This window comes from Coffea arabica, chromosome 11e (assembly GCF_036785885.1).
Source record: "Coffea arabica cultivar ET-39 chromosome 11e, Coffea Arabica ET-39 HiFi, whole genome shotgun sequence".
In the NCBI taxonomy this organism is placed as follows: Eukaryota; Viridiplantae; Streptophyta; class Magnoliopsida; order Gentianales; family Rubiaceae; genus Coffea; species Coffea arabica.
The window spans coordinates 32805832-32824479 of record NC_092331.1 but is presented as its reverse complement, the minus strand read 5'-3'; the positions used below and the strand labels follow the sequence as shown (position 1 = coordinate 32824479).

Sequence of the window (18648 nt, the reverse complement as noted above, 5' to 3'; positions counted from 1 at the left end):
GGTCGACCCGAAATGACCCGAAACTTAATTTTAATTTATTAATTTATCACTGTAATTTCTGATAAAATCAATTTCTCACAAAACTAATTACATAATCAAGTAATAAAAATTTAAATAAATGATTCCAAATCAAATCTAAAATAAATTAAACACCGTAAAAGTGTTTTATCCCAAGCAAAATATAAAATAAATTAAAACAATACAAAAGTGAAAAATAATATAATATATTGTTTGTCCAAGTATAATAATTTCAACTTCACACAAATTAAATAAATTCGTTTAGGATTAAGAAATTAATGCCTTTGAAAAAAAGAATAACTTAGTTTAGTTAGATAAAATTATTTTTATGTTTATTAAATTATTTTTAATTCGTAAACGGGTCATATCGGGTCATATCAGGTCACCACGGGTTGACCCGAAATCGACCGGTTTTCTTTTCGGGTTCATCGGGTCCAACCCGATTCTGACCCGAATTCCCGAAACCTCAACCCAAACCCATTAATTTCGTGTTAGGTTCGTGTCGTGTTTTCAGGTCGTGTCGAAAATTGCCACCCCTAGTTGCGGTGATACATTTGCGCCGACAAATTTGAGCGACGATCCGGGCTTTGATCGAGCCGTACCGTTCCTGATTTGTCTCGCGCCTTCAGATCCTCCTTCACGCTTCGACAAGAAGCAAAATATTAAGCAATCGTTCCGACGGAGCTAAATTACTACAGGATAAAGAACGAATAGGAAATTTGGATTTCGAAACAAAAAAGAGAGGGGTGCAACACGAGGACTTCCCAAGGGGTCACCCATCCTAGTACTACTCTCGCCCAAGCACGCTTAATTTCGGAGTTCTGATGGGATCCGGTGCATTAGTGCTGGTATGATCGCACCCGCCATGTTCCTTTCGCTTTATTCTTTTAAACTACCCCGTCCTGCGAAGCAGTGTGGCTTTTCTAGACCGAAATTCATTTTAAGCGTCAATTCAAGCATTTTCCTCTTATCCTTTTATTTATTTACTTTATATTTTTTTTTGTTATTGATTTGCACCCTGTTTTTTTCCCTCATCCCGCAACTCTAAATTATCATGAAATCAATCCTTCACGCTTGCAGTTAGGGGTGGCAATTCGGGTCCAAATCAGGTTGGCGGGTCGGGTTCGGGTCAACAGACCCGCCAGAAAATCTGTTGACCCGAACCCCGACCCGCCAACCCGTGACGGGTCAGGTATGCTGACCCGAACCCGAAAATTTCAGGTTTACGGGGCGGCGGGTCGACCCGAAATGACCCGAAACTTAATTTTAATTTATTAATTTATCACTGTAATTTCTGATAAAATCAATTTCTCACAAAACTAATTACATAATCAAGTAATAAAAATTTAAATAAATGATTCCAAATCAAATCTAAAATAAATTAAACACCGTAAAAGTGTTTTATCCCAAGCAAAATATAAAATAAATTAAAACAATACAAAAGTGAAAAATAAAATAATATATTATTTGTCCAAGTATAATAATTTCAACTTCACACAAATTAAATAAATTCGTTTAGGATTAAGTAATTAATGCCTTTGAAAAAAAGAATAACTTAGTTTAGTTAGATAAAATTATTTTTATGTTTATTAAATTATTTTTAATTCGTAAACGGGTCATATCGGGTCATATCAGGTCACCACGGGTTGACCCGAAATCGACCGGTTTTCTTTTCGGGTTCATCGGGTCCAACCCGATTCTGACCCGAATTCCCGAAACCTCAACCCAAACCCATTAATTTCGTGTTAGGTTCGTGTCGTGTTTTCAGGTCGTGTCGAAAATTGCCACCCCTAGTTGCGGTGATACATTTGCGCCGACAAATTTGAGCGACGATCCGGGCTTTGATCGAGCCGTACCGTTCCTGATTTGTCTCGCGCCTTCAGATCCTCCTTCACGCTTCGACAAGAAGCAAAATATTAAGCAATCGTTCCGACGGAGCTAAATTACTACAGGATAAAGAACGAATAGGAAATTTGGATTTCGAAACAAAAAAGAAAGGGGTGCAACACGAGGACTTCCCAGGGGGTCACCCATCCTAGTACTACTCTCGCCCAAGCACGCTTAACTTCGGAGTTCTGATGGGATCCGGTGCATTAATGCTGGTATGATCGCACCCGCCATGTTCCTTTCGCTTTATTCTTTTAAACTACCCCGTCCTGCGAAGCAGTGTGGCTTTTCTAGACCGAAATTCATTTTAAGCGTCAATTCAAGCATTTTCCTCTTATCCTTTTATTTATTTACTTTATATTTTTTTTTGTTATTGATTTGCACCCTGTTTTTTTCCCTCATCCCGCAACTCTAAATTATCATGAAATCAATCCTTCACGCTTGCAGTTAGGGGTGGCAATTCGGGTCCAAATCAGGTTGGCGGGTCGGGTTCGGGTCAACAGACCCGCCAGAAAATCTGTTGACCCGAACCCCGACCCGCCAACCCGTGACGGGTCAGGTATGCTGACCCGAACCCGAAAATTTCAGGTTTACGGGGCGACGGGTCGACTCGAAATGACCCGAAACTTAATTTTAATTTATTAATTTATCAATGTAATTTCTAATAAAATCAATTTCTCACAAAACTAATTACATAATCAAGTAATAAAAATTTAAATAAATGATTCCAAATCAAATCTAAAATAAATTAAACACCGTAAAAGTGTTTTATCCCAAGCAAAATATAAAATAAATTAAAACAATACAAAAGTGAAAAATAATATAATATATTATTTGTCCAAGTATAATAATTTCAACTTCACACAAATTAAATAAATTCGTTTAGGATTAAGTAATTAATGCCTTTGAAAAAAAGAATAACTTAGTTTAGTTAGATAAAATTATTTTTATGTTTATTAAATTATTTTTAATTCGTAAACGAGTCATATCAGGTCACCACGGGTTGACCCGAAATCGACCGGTTTTCTTTTCGGGTTCATCGGGTCCAACCCGATTCTGACCCGAATTCCCGAAACCTCAACCCAAACCCATTAATTTCGTGTTAGGTTCGTGTCGTGTTTTCAGGTCGTGTCGAAAATTGCCACCCCTAGTTGCGGTGATACATTTGCGCCGACAAATTTGAGCGACGATCCGGGCTTTGATCGAGCCGTACCGTTCCTGATTTGTCTCGCGCCTTCAGATCCTCCTTCACGCTTCGACAAGAAGCAAAATATTAAGCAATCGTTCCGACGGAGCTAAATTACTACAGGATAAAGAACGAATAGGAAATTTGGATTTCGAAACAAAAAAGAGAGGGGTGCAACACGAGGACTTCCCAGGGGGTCACCCATCCTAGTACTACTCTCGCCCAAGCACGCTTAACTTCGGAGTTCTGATGGGATCCGGTGCATTAGTGCTGGTATGATCGCACCCGCCATGTTCCTTTCGCTTTATTCTTTTAAACTACCCCGTCCTGCGAAGCAGTGTGGCTTTTCTAGACCGAAATTCATTTTAAGCGTCAATTCAAGCATTTTCCTCTTATCCTTTTATTTATTTAATTTATATTTTTTTTTGTTATTGATTTGCACCCTGTTTTTTTCCCTCATCCCGCAACTCTAAATTATCATGAAATCAATCCTTCACGCTTGCAGTTAGGGGTGGCAATTCGGGTCCAAATCAGGTTGGCGGGTCGGGTTCGGGTCAACAGACCCGCCAGAAAATCTGTTGACCCGAACCCCGACCCGCCAACCCGTGACGGGTCAGGTATGCTGACCCGAACCCGAAAATTTCAGGTTTACGGGGCGGCGGGTCGACCCGAAATGACCCGAAACTTAATTTTAATTTATTAATTTATCACTGTAATTTCTGATAAAATCAATTTCTCACAAAACTAATTACATAATCAAGTAATAAAAATTTAAATAAATGATTCCAAATCAAATCTAAAATAAATTAAACACCGTAAAAGTGTTTTATCCCAAGCAAAATATAAAATAAATTAAAACAATACAAAAGTGAAAAATAATATAATATATTGTTTGTCCAAGTATAATAATTTCAACTTCACACAAATTAAATAAATTCGTTTAGGATTAAGAAATTAATGCCTTTGAAAAAAAGAATAACTTAGTTTAGTTAGATAAAATTATTTTTATGTTTATTAAATTATTTTTAATTCGTAAACGGGTCATATCGGGTCATATCAGGTCACCACGGGTTGACCCGAAATCGACCGGTTTTCTTTTCGGGTTCATCGGGTCCAACCCGATTCTGACCCGAATTCCCGAAACCTCAACCCAAACCCATTAATTTCGTGTTAGGTTCGTGTCGTGTTTTCAGGTCGTGTCGAAAATTGCCACCCCTAGTTGCGGTGATACATTTGCGCCGACAAATTTGAGCGACGATCCGGGCTTTGATCGAGCCGTACCGTTCCTGATTTGTCTCGCGCCTTCAGATCCTCCTTCACGCTTCGACAAGAAGCAAAATATTAAGCAATCGTTCCGACGGAGCTAAATTACTACAGGATAAAGAACGAATAGGAAATTTGGATTTCGAAACAAAAAAGAGAGGGGTGCAACACGAGGACTTCCCAAGGGGTCACCCATCCTAGTACTACTCTCGCCCAAGCACGCTTAATTTCGGAGTTCTGATGGGATCCGGTGCATTAGTGCTGGTATGATCGCACCCGCCATGTTCCTTTCGCTTTATTCTTTTAAACTACCCCGTCCTGCGAAGCAGTGTGGCTTTTCTAGACCGAAATTCATTTTAAGCGTCAATTCAAGCATTTTCCTCTTATCCTTTTATTTATTTACTTTATATTTTTTTTTGTTATTGATTTGCACCCTGTTTTTTTCCCTCATCCCGCAACTCTAAATTATCATGAAATCAATCCTTCACGCTTGCAGTTAGGGGTGGCAATTCGGGTCCAAATCAGGTTGGCGGGTCGGGTTCGGGTCAACAGACCCGCCAGAAAATCTGTTGACCCGAACCCCGACCCGCCAACCCGTGACGGGTCAGGTATGCTGACCCGAACCCGAAAATTTCAGGTTTACGGGGCGGCGGGTCGACCCGAAATGACCCGAAACTTAATTTTAATTTATTAATTTATCACTGTAATTTCTGATAAAATCAATTTCTCACAAAACTAATTACATAATCAAGTAATAAAAATTTAAATAAATGATTCCAAATCAAATCTAAAATAAATTAAACACCGTAAAAGTGTTTTATCCCAAGCAAAATATAAAATAAATTAAAACAATACAAAAGTGAAAAATAAAATAATATATTATTTGTCCAAGTATAATAATTTCAACTTCACACAAATTAAATAAATTCGTTTAGGATTAAGTAATTAATGCCTTTGAAAAAAAGAATAACTTAGTTTAGTTAGATAAAATTATTTTTATGTTTATTAAATTATTTTTAATTCGTAAACGAGTCATATCAGGTCACCACGGGTTGACCCGAAATCGACCGGTTTTCTTTTCGGGTTCATCGGGTCCAACCCGATTCTGACCCGAATTCCCGAAACCTCAACCCAAACCCATTAATTTCGTGTTAGGTTCGTGTCGTGTTTTCAGGTCGTGTCGAAAATTGCCACCCCTAGTTGCGGTGATACATTTGCGCCGACAAATTTGAGCGACGATCCGGGCTTTGATCGAGCCGTACCGTTCCTGATTTGTCTCGCGCCTTCAGATCCTCCTTCACGCTTCGACAAGAAGCAAAATATTAAGCAATCGTTCCGACGGAGCTAAATTACTACAGGATAAAGAACGAATAGGAAATTTGGATTTCGAAACAAAAAAGAGAGGGGTGCAACACGTGGACTTCCCAGGGGGTCACCCATCCTAGTACTACTCTCGCCCAAGCACGCTTAACTTCGGAGTTCTGATGGGATCCGGTGCATTAGTGCTGGTATGATCGCACCCGCCATGTTCCTTTCGCTTTATTCTTTTAAACTACCCCGTCCTGCGAAGCAGTGTGGCTTTTCTAGACCGAAATTCATTTTAAGCGTCAATTCAAGCATTTTCCTCTTATCCTTTTATTTATTTAATTTATATTTTTTTTTGTTATTGATTTGCACCCTGTTTTTTTCCCTCATCCCGCAACTCTAAATTATCATGAAATCAATCCTTCACGCTTGCAGTTAGGGGTGGCAATTCGGGTCCAAATCAGGTTGGCGGGTCGGGTTCGGGTCAACAGACCCGCCAGAAAATCTGTTGACCCGAACCCCGACCCGCCAACCCGTGACGGGTCAGGTATGCTGACCCGAACCCGAAAATTTCAGGTTTACGGGGCGGCGGGTCGACCCGAAATGACCCGAAACTTAATTTTAATTTATTAATTTATCACTGTAATTTCTGATAAAATCAATTTCTCACAAAACTAATTACATAATCAAGTAATAAAAATTTAAATAAATGATTCCAAATCAAATCTAAAATAAATTAAACACCGTAAAAGTGTTTTATCCCAAGCAAAATATAAAATAAATTAAAACAATACAAAAGTGAAAAATAATATAATATATTGTTTGTCCAAGTATAATAATTTCAACTTCACACAAATTAAATAAATTCGTTTAGGATTAAGAAATTAATGCCTTTGAAAAAAAGAATAACTTAGTTTAGTTAGATAAAATTATTTTTATGTTTATTAAATTATTTTTAATTCGTAAACGGGTCATATCGGGTCATATCAGGTCACCACGGGTTGACCCGAAATCGACCGGTTTTCTTTTCGGGTTCATCGGGTCCAACCCGATTCTGACCCGAATTCCCGAAACCTCAACCCAAACCCATTAATTTCGTGTTAGGTTCGTGTCGTGTTTTCAGGTCGTGTCGAAAATTGCCACCCCTAGTTGCGGTGATACATTTGCGCCGACAAATTTGAGCGACGATCCGGGCTTTGATCGAGCCGTACCGTTCCTGATTTGTCTCGCGCCTTCAGATCCTCCTTCACGCTTCGACAAGAAGCAAAATATTAAGCAATCGTTCCGACGGAGCTAAATTACTACAGGATAAAGAACGAATAGGAAATTTGGATTTCGAAACAAAAAAGAGAGGGGTGCAACACGAGGACTTCCCAAGGGGTCACCCATCCTAGTACTACTCTCGCCCAAGCACGCTTAATTTCGGAGTTCTGATGGGATCCGGTGCATTAGTGCTGGTATGATCGCACCCGCCATGTTCCTTTCGCTTTATTCTTTTAAACTACCCCGTCCTGCGAAGCAGTGTGGCTTTTCTAGACCGAAATTCATTTTAAGCGTCAATTCAAGCATTTTCCTCTTATCCTTTTATTTATTTACTTTATATTTTTTTTTGTTATTGATTTGCACCCTGTTTTTTTCCCTCATCCCGCAACTCTAAATTATCATGAAATCAATCCTTCACGCTTGCAGTTAGGGGTGGCAATTCGGGTCCAAATCAGGTTGGCGGGTCGGGTTCGGGTCAACAGACCCGCCAGAAAATCTGTTGACCCGAACCCCGACCCGCCAACCCGTGACGGGTCAGGTATGCTGACCCGAACCCGAAAATTTCAGGTTTACGGGGCGGCGGGTCGACCCGAAATGACCCGAAACTTAATTTTAATTTATTAATTTATCACTGTAATTTCTGATAAAATCAATTTCTCACAAAACTAATTACATAATCAAGTAATAAAAATTTAAATAAATGATTCCAAATCAAATCTAAAATAAATTAAACACCGTAAAAGTGTTTTATCCCAAGCAAAATATAAAATAAATTAAAACAATACAAAAGTGAAAAATAAAATAATATATTATTTGTCCAAGTATAATAATTTCAACTTCACACAAATTAAATAAATTCGTTTAGGATTAAGTAATTAATGCCTTTGAAAAAAAGAATAACTTAGTTTAGTTAGATAAAATTATTTTTATGTTTATTAAATTATTTTTAATTCGTAAACGGGTCATATCGGGTCATATCAGGTCACCACGGGTTGACCCGAAATCGACCGGTTTTCTTTTCGGGTTCATCGGGTCCAACCCGATTCTGACCCGAATTCCCGAAACCTCAACCCAAACCCATTAATTTCGTGTTAGGTTCGTGTCGTGTTTTCAGGTCGTGTCGAAAATTGCCACCCCTAGTTGCGGTGATACATTTGCGCCGACAAATTTGAGCGACGATCCGGGCTTTGATCGAGCCGTACCGTTCCTGATTTGTCTCGCGCCTTCAGATCCTCCTTCACGCTTCGACAAGAAGCAAAATATTAAGCAATCGTTCCGACGGAGCTAAATTACTACAGGATAAAGAACGAATAGGAAATTTGGATTTCGAAACAAAAAAGAAAGGGGTGCAACACGAGGACTTCCCAGGGGGTCACCCATCCTAGTACTACTCTCGCCCAAGCACGCTTAACTTCGGAGTTCTGATGGGATCCGGTGCATTAATGCTGGTATGATCGCACCCGCCATGTTCCTTTCGCTTTATTCTTTTAAACTACCCCGTCCTGCGAAGCAGTGTGGCTTTTCTAGACCGAAATTCATTTTAAGCGTCAATTCAAGCATTTTCCTCTTATCCTTTTATTTATTTACTTTATATTTTTTTTTGTTATTGATTTGCACCCTGTTTTTTTCCCTCATCCCGCAACTCTAAATTATCATGAAATCAATCCTTCACGCTTGCAGTTAGGGGTGGCAATTCGGGTCCAAATCAGGTTGGCGGGTCGGGTTCGGGTCAACAGACCCGCCAGAAAATCTGTTGACCCGAACCCCGACCCGCCAACCCGTGACGGGTCAGGTATGCTGACCCGAACCCGAAAATTTCAGGTTTACGGGGCGACGGGTCGACTCGAAATGACCCGAAACTTAATTTTAATTTATTAATTTATCAATGTAATTTCTAATAAAATCAATTTCTCACAAAACTAATTACATAATCAAGTAATAAAAATTTAAATAAATGATTCCAAATCAAATCTAAAATAAATTAAACACCGTAAAAGTGTTTTATCCCAAGCAAAATATAAAATAAATTAAAACAATACAAAAGTGAAAAATAATATAATATATTATTTGTCCAAGTATAATAATTTCAACTTCACACAAATTAAATAAATTCGTTTAGGATTAAGTAATTAATGCCTTTGAAAAAAAGAATAACTTAGTTTAGTTAGATAAAATTATTTTTATGTTTATTAAATTATTTTTAATTCGTAAACGAGTCATATCAGGTCACCACGGGTTGACCCGAAATCGACCGGTTTTCTTTTCGGGTTCATCGGGTCCAACCCGATTCTGACCCGAATTCCCGAAACCTCAACCCAAACCCATTAATTTCGTGTTAGGTTCGTGTCGTGTTTTCAGGTCGTGTCGAAAATTGCCACCCCTAGTTGCGGTGATACATTTGCGCCGACAAATTTGAGCGACGATCCGGGCTTTGATCGAGCCGTACCGTTCCTGATTTGTCTCGCGCCTTCAGATCCTCCTTCACGCTTCGACAAGAAGCAAAATATTAAGCAATCGTTCCGACGGAGCTAAATTACTACAGGATAAAGAACGAATAGGAAATTTGGATTTCGAAACAAAAAAGAGAGGGGTGCAACACGTGGACTTCCCAGGGGGTCACCCATCCTAGTACTACTCTCGCCCAAGCACGCTTAACTTCGGAGTTCTGATGGGATCCGGTGCATTAGTGCTGGTATGATCGCACCCGCCATGTTCCTTTCGCTTTATTCTTTTAAACTACCCCGTCCTGCGAAGCAGTGTGGCTTTTCTAGACCGAAATTCATTTTAAGCGTCAATTCAAGCATTTTCCTCTTATCCTTTTATTTATTTAATTTATATTTTTTTTTGTTATTGATTTGCACCCTGTTTTTTTCCCTCATCCCGCAACTCTAAATTATCATGAAATCAATCCTTCACGCTTGCAGTTAGGGGTGGCAATTCGGGTCCAAATCAGGTTGGCGGGTCGGGTTCGGGTCAACAGACCCGCCAGAAAATCTGTTGACCCGAACCCCGACCCGCCAACCCGTGACGGGTCAGGTATGCTGACCCGAACCCGAAAATTTCAGGTTTACGGGGCGGCGGGTCGACCCGAAATGACCCGAAACTTAATTTTAATTTATTAATTTATCACTGTAATTTCTGATAAAATCAATTTCTCACAAAACTAATTACATAATCAAGTAATAAAAATTTAAATAAATGATTCCAAATCAAATCTAAAATAAATTAAACACCGTAAAAGTGTTTTATCCCAAGCAAAATATAAAATAAATTAAAACAATACAAAAGTGAAAAATAATATAATATATTGTTTGTCCAAGTATAATAATTTCAACTTCACACAAATTAAATAAATTCGTTTAGGATTAAGAAATTAATGCCTTTGAAAAAAAGAATAACTTAGTTTAGTTAGATAAAATTATTTTTATGTTTATTAAATTATTTTTAATTCGTAAACGGGTCATATCGGGTCATATCAGGTCACCACGGGTTGACCCGAAATCGACCGGTTTTCTTTTCGGGTTCATCGGGTCCAACCCGATTCTGACCCGAATTCCCGAAACCTCAACCCAAACCCATTAATTTCGTGTTAGGTTCGTGTCGTGTTTTCAGGTCGTGTCGAAAATTGCCACCCCTAGTTGCGGTGATACATTTGCGCCGACAAATTTGAGCGACGATCCGGGCTTTGATCGAGCCGTACCGTTCCTGATTTGTCTCGCGCCTTCAGATCCTCCTTCACGCTTCGACAAGAAGCAAAATATTAAGCAATCGTTCCGACGGAGCTAAATTACTACAGGATAAAGAACGAATAGGAAATTTGGATTTCGAAACAAAAAAGAAAGGGGTGCAACACGAGGACTTCCCAGGGGGTCACCCATCCTAGTACTACTCTCGCCCAAGCACGCTTAACTTCGGAGTTCTGATGGGATCCGGTGCATTAATGCTGGTATGATCGCACCCGCCATGTTCCTTTCGCTTTATTCTTTTAAACTACCCCGTCCTGCGAAGCAGTGTGGCTTTTCTAGACCGAAATTCATTTTAAGCGTCAATTCAAGCATTTTCCTCTTATCCTTTTATTTATTTACTTTATATTTTTTTTTGTTATTGATTTGCACCCTGTTTTTTTCCCTCATCCCGCAACTCTAAATTATCATGAAATCAATCCTTCACGCTTGCAGTTAGGGGTGGCAATTCGGGTCCAAATCAGGTTGGCGGGTCGGGTTCGGGTCAACAGACCCGCCAGAAAATCTGTTGACCCGAACCCCGACCCGCCAACCCGTGACGGGTCAGGTATGCTGACCCGAACCCGAAAATTTCAGGTTTACGGGGCGACGGGTCGACTCGAAATGACCCGAAACTTAATTTTAATTTATTAATTTATCAATGTAATTTCTAATAAAATCAATTTCTCACAAAACTAATTACATAATCAAGTAATAAAAATTTAAATAAATGATTCCAAATCAAATCTAAAATAAATTAAACACCGTAAAAGTGTTTTATCCCAAGCAAAATATAAAATAAATTAAAACAATACAAAAGTGAAAAATAATATAATATATTATTTGTCCAAGTATAATAATTTCAACTTCACACAAATTAAATAAATTCGTTTAGGATTAAGTAATTAATGCCTTTGAAAAAAAGAATAACTTAGTTTAGTTAGATAAAATTATTTTTATGTTTATTAAATTATTTTTAATTCGTAAACGAGTCATATCAGGTCACCACGGGTTGACCCGAAATCGACCGGTTTTCTTTTCGGGTTCATCGGGTCCAACCCGATTCTGACCCGAATTCCCGAAACCTCAACCCAAACCCATTAATTTCGTGTTAGGTTCGTGTCGTGTTTTCAGGTCGTGTCGAAAATTGCCACCCCTAGTTGCGGTGATACATTTGCGCCGACAAATTTGAGCGACGATCCGGGCTTTGATCGAGCCGTACCGTTCCTGATTTGTCTCGCGCCTTCAGATCCTCCTTCACGCTTCGACAAGAAGCAAAATATTAAGCAATCGTTCCGACGGAGCTAAATTACTACAGGATAAAGAACGAATAGGAAATTTGGATTTCGAAACAAAAAAGAGAGGGGTGCAACACGTGGACTTCCCAGGGGGTCACCCATCCTAGTACTACTCTCGCCCAAGCACGCTTAACTTCGGAGTTCTGATGGGATCCGGTGCATTAGTGCTGGTATGATCGCACCCGCCATGTTCCTTTCGCTTTATTCTTTTAAACTACCCCGTCCTGCGAAGCAGTGTGGCTTTTCTAGACCGAAATTCATTTTAAGCGTCAATTCAAGCATTTTCCTCTTATCCTTTTATTTATTTAATTTATATTTTTTTTTGTTATTGATTTGCACCCTGTTTTTTTCCCTCATCCCGCAACTCTAAATTATCATGAAATCAATCCTTCACGCTTGCAGTTAGGGGTGGCAATTCGGGTCCAAATCAGGTTGGCGGGTCGGGTTCGGGTCAACAGACCCGCCAGAAAATCTGTTGACCCGAACCCCGACCCGCCAACCCGTGACGGGTCAGGTATGCTGACCCGAACCCGAAAATTTCAGGTTTACGGGGCGGCGGGTCGACCCGAAATGACCCGAAACTTAATTTTAATTTATTAATTTATCACTGTAATTTCTGATAAAATCAATTTCTCACAAAACTAATTACATAATCAAGTAATAAAAATTTAAATAAATGATTCCAAATCAAATCTAAAATAAATTAAACACCGTAAAAGTGTTTTATCCCAAGCAAAATATAAAATAAATTAAAACAATACAAAAGTGAAAAATAATATAATATATTGTTTGTCCAAGTATAATAATTTCAACTTCACACAAATTAAATAAATTCGTTTAGGATTAAGAAATTAATGCCTTTGAAAAAAAGAATAACTTAGTTTAGTTAGATAAAATTATTTTTATGTTTATTAAATTATTTTTAATTCGTAAACGGGTCATATCGGGTCATATCAGGTCACCACGGGTTGACCCGAAATCGACCGGTTTTCTTTTCGGGTTCATCGGGTCCAACCCGATTCTGACCCGAATTCCCGAAACCTCAACCCAAACCCATTAATTTCGTGTTAGGTTCGTGTCGTGTTTTCAGGTCGTGTCGAAAATTGCCACCCCTAGTTGCGGTGATACATTTGCGCCGACAAATTTGAGCGACGATCCGGGCTTTGATCGAGCCGTACCGTTCCTGATTTGTCTCGCGCCTTCAGATCCTCCTTCACGCTTCGACAAGAAGCAAAATATTAAGCAATCGTTCCGACGGAGCTAAATTACTACAGGATAAAGAACGAATAGGAAATTTGGATTTCGAAACAAAAAAGAGAGGGGTGCAACACGAGGACTTCCCAAGGGGTCACCCATCCTAGTACTACTCTCGCCCAAGCACGCTTAATTTCGGAGTTCTGATGGGATCCGGTGCATTAGTGCTGGTATGATCGCACCCGCCATGTTCCTTTCGCTTTATTCTTTTAAACTACCCCGTCCTGCGAAGCAGTGTGGCTTTTCTAGACCGAAATTCATTTTAAGCGTCAATTCAAGCATTTTCCTCTTATCCTTTTATTTATTTACTTTATATTTTTTTTTGTTATTGATTTGCACCCTGTTTTTTTCCCTCATCCCGCAACTCTAAATTATCATGAAATCAATCCTTCACGCTTGCAGTTAGGGGTGGCAATTCGGGTCCAAATCAGGTTGGCGGGTCGGGTTCGGGTCAACAGACCCGCCAGAAAATCTGTTGACCCGAACCCCGACCCGCCAACCCGTGACGGGTCAGGTATGCTGACCCGAACCCGAAAATTTCAGGTTTACGGGGCGGCGGGTCGACCCGAAATGACCCGAAACTTAATTTTAATTTATTAATTTATCACTGTAATTTCTGATAAAATCAATTTCTCACAAAACTAATTACATAATCAAGTAATAAAAATTTAAATAAATGATTCCAAATCAAATCTAAAATAAATTAAACACCGTAAAAGTGTTTTATCCCAAGCAAAATATAAAATAAATTAAAACAATACAAAAGTGAAAAATAAAATAATATATTATTTGTCCAAGTATAATAATTTCAACTTCACACAAATTAAATAAATTCGTTTAGGATTAAGTAATTAATGCCTTTGAAAAAAAGAATAACTTAGTTTAGTTAGATAAAATTATTTTTATGTTTATTAAATTATTTTTAATTCGTAAACGGGTCATATCGGGTCATATCAGGTCACCACGGGTTGACCCGAAATCGACCGGTTTTCTTTTCGGGTTCATCGGGTCCAACCCGATTCTGACCCGAATTCCCGAAACCTCAACCCAAACCCATTAATTTCGTGTTAGGTTCGTGTCGTGTTTTCAGGTCGTGTCGAAAATTGCCACCCCTAGTTGCGGTGATACATTTGCGCCGACAAATTTGAGCGACGATACGGGCTTTGATCGAGCCGTACCGTTCCTGATTTGTCTCGCGCCTTCAGATCCTCCTTCACGCTTCGACAAGAAGCAAAATATTAAGCAATCGTTCCGACGGAGCTAAATTACTACAGGATAAAGAACGAATAGGAAATTTGGATTTCGAAACAAAAAAGAAAGGGGTGCAACACGAGGACTTCCCAGGGGGTCACCCATCCTAGTACTACTCTCGCCCAAGCACGCTTAACTTCGGAGTTCTGATGGGATCCGGTGCATTAATGCTGGTATGATCGCACCCGCCATGTTCCTTTCGCTTTATTCTTTTAAACTACCCCGTCCTGCGAAGCAGTGTGGCTTTTCTAGACCGAAATTCATTTTAAGCGTCAATTCAAGCATTTTCCTCTTATCCTTTTATTTATTTACTTTATATTTTTTTTTGTTATTGATTTGCACCCTGTTTTTTTCCCTCATCCCGCAACTCTAAATTATCATGAAATCAATCCTTCACGCTTGCAGTTAGGGGTGGCAATTCGGGTCCAAATCAGGTTGGCGGGTCGGGTTCGGGTCAACAGACCCGCCAGAAAATCTGTTGACCCGAACCCCGACCCGCCAACCCGTGACGGGTCAGGTATGCTGACCCGAACCCGAAAATTTCAGGTTTACGGGGCGGCGGGTCGACCCGAAATGACCCGAAACTTAATTTTAATTTATTAATTTATCACTGTAATTTCTAATAAAATCAATTTCTCACAAAACTAATTACATAATCAAGTAATAAAAATTTAAATAAATGATTCCAAATCAAATCTAAAATAAATTAAACACCGTAAAAGTGTTTTATCCCAAGCAAAATATAAAATAAATTAAAACAATACAAAAGTGAAAAATAATATAATATATTATTTGTCCAAGTATAATAATTTCAACTTCACACAAATTAAATAAATTCGTTTAGGATTAAGTAATTAATGCCTTTGAAAAAAAGAATAACTTAGTTTAGTTAGATAAAATTATTTTTATGTTTATTAAATTATTTTTAATTCGTAAACGGGTCATATCGGGTCATATCAGGTCACCACGGGTTGACCCGAAATCGACCGGTTTTCTTTTCGGGTTCATCGGGTCCAACCCGATTCTGACCCGAATTCCCGAAACCTCAACCCAAACCCATTAATTTCGTGTTAGGTTCGTGTCGTGTTTTCAGGTCGTGTCGAAAATTGCCACCCCTAGTTGCGGTGATACATTTGCACCGACAAATTTGAGCGACGATCCGGGCTTTGATCGAGCCGTACCGTTCCTGATTTGTCTCGCGCCTTCAGATCCTCCTTCACGCTTCGACAAGAAGCAAAATATTAAGCAATCGTTCCGACGGAGCTAAATTACTACAGGATAAAGAACGAATAGGAAATTTGGATTTCGAAACAAAAAAGAGAGGGATGCAACACGAGGACTTCCCAGGGGGTCACCCATCCTAGTACTACTCTCGCCCAAGCACGCTTAACTTCGGAGTTCTGATGGGATCCGGTGCATTAGTGCTGGTATGATCGCACCCGCCATGTTCCTTTCGCTTTATTCTTTTAAACTACCCCGTCCTGCGAAGCAGTGTGGCTTTTCTAGACCGAAATTCATTTTAAGCGTCAATTCAAGCATTTTCCTCTTATCCTTTTATTTATTTACTTTATATTTTTTTTTGTTATTGATTTGCACCCTGTTTTTTTCCCTCATCCCGCAACTCTAAATTATCATGAAATCAATCCTTCACGCTTGCAGTTAGGGGTGGCAATTCGGGTCCAAATCAGGTTGGCGGGTCGGGTTCGGGTCAACAGACCCGCCAGAAAATCTGTTGACCCGAACCCCGACCCGCCAACCCGTGACGGGTCAGGTATGCTGACCCGAACCCGAAAATTTCAGGTTTACGGGGCGGCGGGTCGACCCGAAATGACCCGAAACTTAATTTTAATTTATTAATTTATCACTGTAATTTCTAATAAAATCAATTTCTCACAAAACTAATTACATAATCAAGTAATAAAAATTTAAATAAATGATTCCAAATCAAATCTAAAATAAATTAAACACCGTAAAAGTGTTTTATCCCAAGCAAAATATAAAATAAATTAAAACAATACAAAAGTGAAAAATAATATAATATATTATTTGTCCAAGTATAATAATTTCAACTTCACACAAATTAAATAAATTCGTTTAGGATTAAGTAATTAATGCCTTTGAAAAAAAGAATAACTTAGTTTAGTTAGATAAAATTATTTTTATGTTTATTAAATTATTTTTAATTCGTAAACGGGTCATATCAGGTCACCACGGGTTGACCCGAAATCGACCGGTTTTCTTTTCGGGTTCATCGGGTCCAACCCGATTCTGACCCGAATTCCCGAAACCTCAACCCAAACCCATTAATTTCGTGTTAGGTTCGTGTCGTGTTTTCAAGTCGTGTCGAAAATTGCCACCCCTAGTTGCGGTGATACATTTGCGCCGACAAATTTGAGCGACGATCCGGGCTTTGATCGAGCCGTACCGTTCCTGATTTGTCTCGCGCCTTCAGATCCTCCTTCACGCTTCGACAAGAAGCAAAATATTAAGCAATCGTTCCGACGGAGCTAAATTACTACAGGATAAAGAACGAATAGGAAATTTGGATTTCGAAACAAAAAAGAGAGGGGTGCAACACGAGGACTTCCCAGGGGGTCACCCATCCTAGTACTACTCTCGCCCAAGCACGCTTAACTTCGGAGTTCTGATGGGATCCGGTGCATTAATGCTGGTATGATCGCACCCGCCATGTTCATTTCGCTTTATTCTTTTAAACTACCCCGTCCTGCGAAGCAGTGTGGCTTTTCTAGACCGAAATTCATTTTAAGCGTCAATTCAAGCATTTTCCTCTTATCCTTTTATTTATTTACTTTATATTTTTTTTTGTTATTGATTTGCACCCTGTTTTTTTCCCTCATCCCGCAACTCTAAATTATCATGAAATCAATCCTTCACGCTTGCAGTTAGGGGTGGCAATTCGGGTCCAAATCAGGTTGGCGGGTCGGGTTCGGGTCAACAGACCCACCAGAAAATCTGTTGACCCGAACCCCGACCCGCCAACCCGTGACGGGTCAGGTATGCTGACCCGAACCCGAAAATTTCAGGTTTACGGGGCGGCGGGTCGACCCGAAATGACCCGAAACTTAATTTTAATTTATTAATTTATCACTGTAATTTCTAATAAAATCAATTTCTCACAAAACTAATTACATAATCAAGTAATAAAAATTTAAATAAATGATTCCAAATCAAATCTAAAATAAATTAAACACCGTAAAAGTGTTTTATCCCAAACAAAATATAAAATAAATTAAAACAATACAAAAGTGAAAAATAATATAATATATTATTTGTCCAAGTATAATAATTTCAACTTCACACAAATTAAATAAATTCGTTTAGAATTAAGTAATTAATGCCTTTGAAAAAAAGAATAACTTAGTTTAGTTAGATAAAATTATTTTTATGTTTATTAAATTATTTTTAATTCGTAAACGAGTCATATCAGGTCACCACGGGTTGACCCGAAATCGACCGATTTTCTTTTCGGGTTCATCGGGTCCAACCCGATTCTGACCCGAATTCCCGAAATCTCAACCCAAACCCATTAATTTCGTGTTAGGTTCGTGTCGTGTTTTCAGGTCGTGTCGAAAATTGCCACCCCTAGTTGCGGTGATACATTTGCGCCGACAAATTTGAGCGACGATCCGGGCTTTGATCGAGCCGTACCGTTCCTGATTTGTCTCGCGCCTTCAGATCCTCCTTCACGCTTCGACAAGAAGCAAAATATTAAGCAATCGTTCCGACGGAGCTAAATTACTACAGGATAAAGAACGAATAGGAAATTTGGATTTCGAAACAAAAAAGAGAGGGGTGCAACACGAGGACTTCCCAGGGGGTCACCCATCCTAGTACTACTCTCGCCCAAGCACGCTTAACTTCGGAGTTCTGATGGGATCCGGTGCATTAGTGCTGGTATGATCGCACCCGCCATGTTCCTTTCGCTTTATTCTTTTAAACTACCCCGTCCTGCGAAGCAGTGTGGCTTTTCTAGACCGAAATTCATTTTAAGCGTCAATTCAAGCATTTTTCTCTTATCCTTTTATTTATTTACTTTATATTTTTTTTTGTTATTGATTTGCACCCTGTTTTTTTCCCTCATCCCGCAACTCTAAATTATCATGAAATCAATCCTTCACGCTTGCAGTTAGGGGTGGCAATTCGGGTCCAAATCAGGTTGGCGGGTCGGGTTCGGGTCAAC

The 18648-nt window shown here is 39.2% G+C and overlaps 15 non-coding genes across 15 annotated transcripts; all 15 read right to left on the bottom strand.

The window, feature by feature from the left end:
* Positions 1-761: 761 nt before the first annotated feature.
* On the bottom strand, positions 762-880 carry LOC140031272 (5S ribosomal RNA). Its single transcript, XR_011835193.1, has one exon. It is a non-coding gene; the product is annotated as a 5S ribosomal RNA (ribosomal RNA).
* A 1135-nt stretch (positions 881-2015) lies between these two features.
* LOC140030214 (5S ribosomal RNA) lies at positions 2016-2134 on the bottom strand. Its single transcript, XR_011834129.1, has one exon. It is a non-coding gene; the product is annotated as a 5S ribosomal RNA (ribosomal RNA).
* A 1125-nt stretch (positions 2135-3259) lies between these two features.
* Positions 3260-3378, bottom strand: LOC140023069 (5S ribosomal RNA). Its single transcript, XR_011827042.1, has one exon. It is a non-coding gene; the product is annotated as a 5S ribosomal RNA (ribosomal RNA).
* Positions 3379-4513: 1135 nt separating this feature from the next.
* Positions 4514-4632, bottom strand: LOC140031271 (5S ribosomal RNA). Its single transcript, XR_011835192.1, has one exon. It is a non-coding gene; the product is annotated as a 5S ribosomal RNA (ribosomal RNA).
* Positions 4633-5757: 1125 nt separating this feature from the next.
* Positions 5758-5876, bottom strand: LOC140022983 (5S ribosomal RNA). The gene has a single exon (XR_011826958.1). It is a non-coding gene; the product is annotated as a 5S ribosomal RNA (ribosomal RNA).
* A 1135-nt stretch (positions 5877-7011) lies between these two features.
* Positions 7012-7130, bottom strand: LOC140031270 (5S ribosomal RNA). The gene has a single exon (XR_011835191.1). It is a non-coding gene; the product is annotated as a 5S ribosomal RNA (ribosomal RNA).
* Positions 7131-8265: 1135 nt separating this feature from the next.
* Positions 8266-8384, bottom strand: LOC140030212 (5S ribosomal RNA). Its single transcript, XR_011834126.1, has one exon. It is a non-coding gene; the product is annotated as a 5S ribosomal RNA (ribosomal RNA).
* A 1125-nt stretch (positions 8385-9509) lies between these two features.
* Positions 9510-9628, bottom strand: LOC140022869 (5S ribosomal RNA). Its single transcript, XR_011826847.1, has one exon. It is a non-coding gene; the product is annotated as a 5S ribosomal RNA (ribosomal RNA).
* Positions 9629-10763: 1135 nt separating this feature from the next.
* Positions 10764-10882, bottom strand: LOC140030211 (5S ribosomal RNA). The gene has a single exon (XR_011834125.1). It is a non-coding gene; the product is annotated as a 5S ribosomal RNA (ribosomal RNA).
* A 1125-nt stretch (positions 10883-12007) lies between these two features.
* Positions 12008-12126, bottom strand: LOC140022757 (5S ribosomal RNA). The gene has a single exon (XR_011826736.1). It is a non-coding gene; the product is annotated as a 5S ribosomal RNA (ribosomal RNA).
* A 1135-nt stretch (positions 12127-13261) lies between these two features.
* LOC140031269 (5S ribosomal RNA) lies at positions 13262-13380 on the bottom strand. The gene has a single exon (XR_011835190.1). It is a non-coding gene; the product is annotated as a 5S ribosomal RNA (ribosomal RNA).
* Positions 13381-14515: 1135 nt separating this feature from the next.
* On the bottom strand, positions 14516-14634 carry LOC140030210 (5S ribosomal RNA). Its single transcript, XR_011834124.1, has one exon. It is a non-coding gene; the product is annotated as a 5S ribosomal RNA (ribosomal RNA).
* Positions 14635-15769: 1135 nt separating this feature from the next.
* Positions 15770-15888, bottom strand: LOC140029988 (5S ribosomal RNA). The gene has a single exon (XR_011833902.1). It is a non-coding gene; the product is annotated as a 5S ribosomal RNA (ribosomal RNA).
* A 1125-nt stretch (positions 15889-17013) lies between these two features.
* Positions 17014-17132, bottom strand: LOC140030209 (5S ribosomal RNA). Its single transcript, XR_011834123.1, has one exon. It is a non-coding gene; the product is annotated as a 5S ribosomal RNA (ribosomal RNA).
* A 1125-nt stretch (positions 17133-18257) lies between these two features.
* Positions 18258-18376, bottom strand: LOC140023058 (5S ribosomal RNA). Its single transcript, XR_011827030.1, has one exon. It is a non-coding gene; the product is annotated as a 5S ribosomal RNA (ribosomal RNA).
* Positions 18377-18648: the final 272 nt, after the last annotated feature.